This window comes from Gossypium hirsutum, chromosome D05 (assembly GCF_007990345.1).
Source record: "Gossypium hirsutum isolate 1008001.06 chromosome D05, Gossypium_hirsutum_v2.1, whole genome shotgun sequence".
In the NCBI taxonomy this organism is placed as follows: Eukaryota; Viridiplantae; Streptophyta; class Magnoliopsida; order Malvales; family Malvaceae; genus Gossypium; species Gossypium hirsutum.
Genome location: NC_053441.1, coordinates 33,944,187 through 33,951,496, shown reverse-complemented (window position 1 = coordinate 33,951,496; position 7,310 = coordinate 33,944,187). Strand labels below are relative to the sequence as shown.

General features: G+C 34.0%; 1 non-coding gene across 1 annotated transcript; it reads left to right on the top strand.

Moving 5' to 3' along the window:
* The first annotated feature begins 6,287 nt into the window (after positions 1 to 6,287).
* Positions 6,288 to 6,394, top strand: LOC121218017 (small nucleolar RNA R71). The gene has a single exon (XR_005914289.1). It is a non-coding gene; the product is annotated as a small nucleolar RNA R71 (small nucleolar RNA).
* The last annotated feature ends 916 nt before the right edge of the window (positions 6,395 to 7,310 follow it).

The window sequence follows — 7,310 nt, the reverse complement described above, 5'->3', positions numbered from 1 at the left end:
TTCTTTAACTATTGAAATCTAGTGGCAACACAGCACTTACTAAATAGTTCATCATGTTAGCATACCAAGGTAATGTTGGCAACTACAGTTGTTCGTCTGCTTATTCTTCTTTAATAAGAGTATCATGACTACCTTCATTTCTAGATTCTATCCTCGACAAGTGATCAGCTACATGATTCCAAGTCCCTTTTTGATCTTTAATTTCCAAGTCAAACTTATGAAACAATAGTATCCACCTAATCAACCTCGGCTTAGAATCTTTCTTGCTCATTAGATACTTAATAGTAGAATGATCTTTGCACATTATGACTTTTATACCAACTAGATATGAATGAAACTTATCAAAGGCAAAAACCACAACCAATAACTTCCTTTTTCGTGGTGGTGTAGTTAAGTTGCGCTTTTGATAAAGTTTTTCTTGCATAGTATATTGCCCGCAACATTTTGTCTTTTCTTTGCCCCAACATGGCTCCCAAGCATAATTGTTGGTGTTTTTAATGAGTTCAAAAGGTAACGTCCAATCCAGAGCTACTACAATTGGTGTTTTTATGATTTTTTTCTTTAACTCTTCAAAGGCTACCAAACACTATTCATAAAAATTGAAAGGTCTATTTTGCTCCTAAGTGTACAAGGGTTTAGATATCTTCGAAAAATCCTTAATGAATCTGATATAAAAGCCTGCATTACCTATAAAACTTCTAATACCCTTAACATTGGTGAGAGGTGACAATTTCTCGATCACTTCATTTTTTGCTCTGTCCACTTCAATTCCTCTCTATGATATCTGATGCCCCAGGACAATTTCCTCATGAACCATGAAGTGGCATTTCTCCCAATTCAAAACAAGATCCGTTTCTTTACAGTGGCACATAACCAATTCTAATTTTTTCAAGCAATCTTCAAAATCATTCTCGAACATAGAAAAGTCATCCATAAAGACTTCAAGAAAGTTTTCCACCATGTCAAAGACTATGGCCATCATACAACGTTGAAAAGTTGTCGGGGCATTACATAACCCAAACGACATCCGTCTGAATGCAAAAGTACCATATTGGCATGTCAAAGCTGTCTTCTTTTAGTCATTGGGGGTTATGGAAATCTGATTATATCCTAAATAACCATCCAAAAAACAGTACAAAGTTTTCCCAGGTAACCTATCCAACATTTGATCAATGAATGGTAGGGGAAAACGATCCTTCCTCGTCACCTTGTTAAGTTTGTAGTAATTCATACATACTCTCCATCTCGTGGCAGTGCGAGTTGGTATGAGCTCATTGTTATCACTACTTACCAGACCTTATTTCTTGGGTACACATTACACAGGACTGACCTATGAGCTGTCTGAAATCAGGTAAATGATACCAGCGTCAAGCCACTTAATAATCTCTTTCTTGACGACTTCTTTCATGATTAGATTTAGTGTTTGTTACTATTTAATGAAATTGCTAGGGCAACCTTCCAACAAAATCTTATGCATGCAGAATGCAGGGCTAATTCCCTTTATATTAGACAAGGTCCATCCCAATGCCTGCTTAAATCATCGATGAACTTCTAACAACCTTGCCTCTTGCTCGAGTGTTAGCTATGCAGAAATTACTACCAGAAAAATAATATTGTCACCCAAATATGCATATTTCAAATGTTGTGGCAAAGGTTTTAACTCCAGTGTAAAATGTTCCTCTATAGAGGGTTTAGGTGGGTTGAAAGGTTGATTTCATAAATCCAACTATTCAAACTTTTTCCCTATTTTATCCATCATCTGCTTGGCAGCCATGAATTCACTAAACTCCTCAAAACTTACTGTATCACTGTAACACCCCTTACCCGTGTTCCTTGCCAGAACAGAGTATGAGGTATTACTAGAACTCAAACACTTGTAATTGTTCTAATTGAGATACATTATCACCATTCTTTTAAGAAAAATTTTGACATAACTCCTTTTATAAATATGCAACCTCACCTGCAAATTTCCAGAATCATAACCCAGCCAATTACAATGCTACAACCAACATTTATATTCTCATATATATTTTAAACCAAACTTAACATTTTAACTACTACCATAAAGATTGTATAAAGATTTATCGAATAACATATATCACATCTAGACTAAATACTTTGTAACATAATACATCAAAATTAAGTCTTCTATACATGCCATAATTTCCAAGTGTTGATTACAAAATACCAAAAGTTGAGGATAGTGTAGATGAATTCCCAACTGTTTTTGAATTCCCGAGCTGGACTGATCACTCTATAAAACAAGAAAAGAATAATGGATAAGCATATAGCTTAGTAAGTAAGCAAATGACAAATAAATAAATTTCTCACATGATTTCATAGTAACATAATTTTAATCACACATGAATTTCATTGTTTGTTCAATTTCCAGCAAGTTATTTTTCCGTGTCAGGGTCACTAATTTATTATTATCTGGAGCTACAGGGATCCAAATTAAGTTTTGTAAATATTTCATAAAACTAGACTCGAATATCTTTCTACCATAAAATTTTCAAAATTTTTGGTTTTTCCAATTAGTACAGTTTATTATTTAAACTTCCCTTATTTCACTGCTCGATAGCTCTGACCTCTCTTTACTAAAATCTACTTAACTCTTTTTACAGAATTCAAATGATGTTTTTGTTTGTTTCTCTTGAAAATAGACTCATTTAGAAATTAATGTAAATTACAAGCTATAATTATTTTTGTACAATTTTTGGTTATTTTCCAAAGTTGGAACAGGGGATTTCAAAATCAATTCAACCCTGTCTCACTAAAATTAAAATATTTCAAAATATATAACTCTTTTGCTTACTATGGTTCTTTCATGTGAAAATAGACCCATTCAGCTTAAATTTCATATATTTTTCAGCCTCTAATTCAATTTCCACTATGTATGGTGATTTTTCAAAGTTGCTCAATTGTTGTTGTTCAAAACTGTTTCACTTCTCAATTTACTCTTTTGTATTTTTGTTATTTCATACCATCTTACACATGGGTCGATTAAGTATCAAGCTCAATATTCCTCACATAATCTTGTCCATTTCATATGTTCATTAACTTTTCCAATTTTCCTGTTGAACACTCAGAATATCAACCGTTACTCGGTGGATTCAGCACTTAGCAACTACCTTAAATTCAATGATACGGGGAATCAGCACATAGCAACCCTTTCACAATCAAAGATACAGTGGAATCAACACTTAGAAACCACCTTTATATTCAATAATATAGGGAATCAGCACATAGCAACCCCTTTCACAATCAAAGATACGGTGGAATCAGCACTTAGCAACCACATTTATATTCAATAATACGGGGAATCAGCACATAGCAACCCCTTTCACAATCAAAGATACGGTGGAATCAGCACTTAGCAACCACCTCTAGAGCCAATAATTTGGGGAATCAGCACTTAGCAACCCCTCGGGGAATCTACACTTAGCGACCCCTTTTTATTCCATGTATTCTGGATTATTCTATGTGTTCAATCGGAAACATTGTTTTTCAACATTTTACCACCTTTCTCAAACCTAACTAACTTCTTATGTTCTACATCAAATATTTATTCTATATTCATTCAAATCTCAACAATATATTGAATAACATTAAAATAATGCATTAATTCACAAGCATACTTACCTCGGTGCAAAATATTGTAATTTTGCAATTTACTCCACGATATTTTCCTTTCCCCGATTGAGGTTGTCTTCTCGTCTTTCTTGATCTCTAATAGCAAATTTAGCTTATTTAATATTCACATTTATTAAAACGGTCCTCAACTCAACTTTTGTAAAAAATTACGATTTTGTCCCTAAACGTTTACAAATTTTCATTTTTGTCCCAAAGCTCAAAAATTAAATTTCACTCCTTATTCTTATGTTTTACAACATGCTGAACACTTTTTTCTTCTATGGAAACATCAAATCCTCACTCTAACATGTACTTTTAAACATTAAATATTTTTATCGATTATGTCAATTTAGTGGTTTTCACTCAAAATCGCTTAGCAAAAATTGTTTAACATAATTTAAAGCTTCATATTCTACCATAAAGCAGCAAAATAAACACATTTCACCTATGGGTATTTTTCCAAATATGAACCCTAACATGAATTAATGGTAGAATAAGCTAAACCGAGCTACGAGGATCTCAAAAATGCGAAGAACATTAAAAACGGGGCTAGAATGAACTTACTATGAGCTTGAGAAAGTGAAGAAACCCTAGCTATATCTTCCTTCAAATTTTGGCAGCAAGTTATGAAGATGGACACCATTTTTCCTTCTTTTTCCCATTTTAATTCTATTTATTACCAAATAACTAAAATGCCCTTACTTAAAAAAAATCTATTTCACTAATTCTATGCCCATTTTTGCCCATCAATTAACTAATGGTCTAATTACAACATAAGTACCTCCACTTTAAAATTTCATAACAATTGGACACCTCTAACATGTAGAACTCAACTTTTGCACTTTTTACAATTTAGTTCTTTTAACTAAATTGAGTGCCCAAACATCAAAATTTTCGAACGAAATTTTCATGAAATTTTTCCGTGAAATTGTAGACCATAAAATATAATGATAATAATATTTTCTCTCGTCGGATTTGTGGTCTCGAAACCACTGTTCCGACTAGGCCTAGAATCGGGCTATTACAATCACATTGCTCAAGCGAGTCTTTTTCACTGTTAGAATTTTTGTTGCAATATCTAGTGAATTCCTCCACTATTGTTTCTATTAACCCAATGACATGACATTCATCATTAACATCAGCGCATCTCAAAGCATTAAATACATTGAAGGTAACCTGTTGACCATTTACCCTCATGGTTAGCTTGTCTTTCTGTACATCAATTAAAGTTATGCCTGTAGCAAGAAAAGGTCTTCTAAGAATAATTGACACATCTTGGTCAACTTCTCATTCGAAAATAAGAAGAGCTGCAGGAAAGATAAATTTAGCTACTCTTACCAACACATCTTCAATTTTACCTTTTAGATGCACGTAGGATCGGTCAGCTAGTAGCAATGTAATCGTAGTAGGTTTCCAATTGAACATAATTCCTTACCAACATAATGGTTTTCAATTGAACATAGGATAGTGAAACTCCTTGGGTCCTTCAACTTTAGAGGTAATTTATTCGTCAACATTGTTGTGCATCCTTCAGTGAGAGCAACAGTCTCAAATTCTTGCAATTTGCACTTCATCGACAATATATCTTTCATAAATTTTACATAATTGAGAATTTGCTCCAAAGCTTTAACATTTGTATTTTAATATGGAGTTGTTTCAAAACCTCTAAAAATCTTTAGATTTCTGATATGTTTTGTCGTGGCATTCTTGTTATGACATGATCCGGGTCTACCACAACATTTTGTTGCTTACCCTTTTCAGATGTAGTACGTTCTTCAGAAGACTCTAGGATCTTTACCTGGTTGTTATTAGATTTTTCCCTCTTTTTCCATGGCATCTTGAGCAACGTCATTAAGCTGAGTTTCGCTTCTAAGAGTGACAGCCTTGTATTGCTCCTTCCCTTGTGATCTTGAATTCTCTGTATCATTACGCAATGCCCATTGCGTTCTTGAATTCAAAGCGTTGGCTATTTGCCCTACCTGAGTCTCAAAAGATCAGAGAGGCGTAGCCTGACTTTGAATTATAGCATCATTCGTGGCCATATATTCCTTCAAGAAAGCTTCAATAGATGATGATGATGAAATTGATACCTAACCTTGCTAGACATTTTACCTTGACATAGGTTGAGTATAACCAAGCGGTGTATTGATGGCGTTTTGTCTTGTCATACTGGTAAAATTCCCCGCACCTTGATTATCCCAACTAAAATTTAGATGTTTCTTCCACCCAGGATTATACGTGTTGTAATAGGGTTTATTTTTTTGTGGAAATTACCAATGTAGCATACAAATGTTGGATTTGATGGACATTCATCAAACACATGGTCTTCACCACAATAAACAAACGATAGTTCGGCTAATTTTAATTCCTGGACTGCAGTAGGCCTTTTTATTATTTTAATCATATTAGCCAAAGAAGATACTTGGGCTGTCAACGAAGTGATTGCATCCAGCTCCATAGTACTAGCAACTTTCTTGCCCATCCCAATTTTTGTGGTAGGATATTAATAATCATTGTTGACAATCTTTTCCAAAATCTCATATGCTTCATTATAAGATTTATCCAACAAAGTACCATTGGCCGAAACATCAACTACCATCCTCGTATGCACATTCAGCCCATTATAGAATATCTCCATTTGAGTCTAGTGTTGGAGTCCATGCATCGAGCATTTCCAAATTAAATCTTTGAATCGTTCACAAGCTTTATATAATGTTTTATCCTACAATTTCCAAAAAAATGTGATGGCATTTCTAAGCTTGACATTCATATTTGGGGGATTATTTCGTAGCAAAAACCTTTAGCAAAGATCATTCCATGATGCCACTATTCCTGACGGTAAAGCATTCAGCCATGCTCTTGCTCAATCTCTTAAAGAATATGGAAACAATTTAAGTCATGTTCTTCAGGCACACCTTGTTGCCTAAACGAGTCACAAGCCTCTAAAAAAAGTCGTAAATGGAATCTTAGATTTTCAGTAGGCAGTCCACCAAACTATCCTACTATTTGTAACATTTGAAACATTACCAGTTTCAGCTCAAAATGTTGTGCCTGAATTTTTTGTCTAGCTATCCATGGATTCAGGTAATCCAAAATTGGCACAACATGCTCTCGGATTGGTCTACCTCGGTCATCTACCACCCCACGAACATGAGTATTAGTGCCCTAACCATTCAAATTATCATTCATACTAGGTATCACCCTACGAACAGGAGGATTAGCATATTAACCATTCAAATTATCATTAAGACAAGGATCATTCTCAATCCTAGCCATTTTTCGTAGTTATTTTCACCTTTTTCGTAAAGTTCTTCTGATCTCTAGGTCAAAAGGATCTTCTTTGTTAGCAAAAATGACTCTTCTCATGCACCGATGGCAAACCTATAAAATTTAAATATAACTAAGTTAAATAAAACTAATGGAATTAAGTAAAATAACCAAACCAAATTACGCCAAATCTGATCCTCGACAATGGTGCCAAAAACTTGTTGCGTATGAATATGATATGCGAATTGTACAGGTATACACGTCGAATCAAGTAATAAAATGATAAGTGAGATCGTCTCCATAGGGATCAAATTAGGTATAAGAGTGGTCAAGTTATTATAATAAATTGTGATACTTGTTATGACAAAGTCAAGTTAAGTACGTAGCGGTAAATTAAAATAATAAAGATG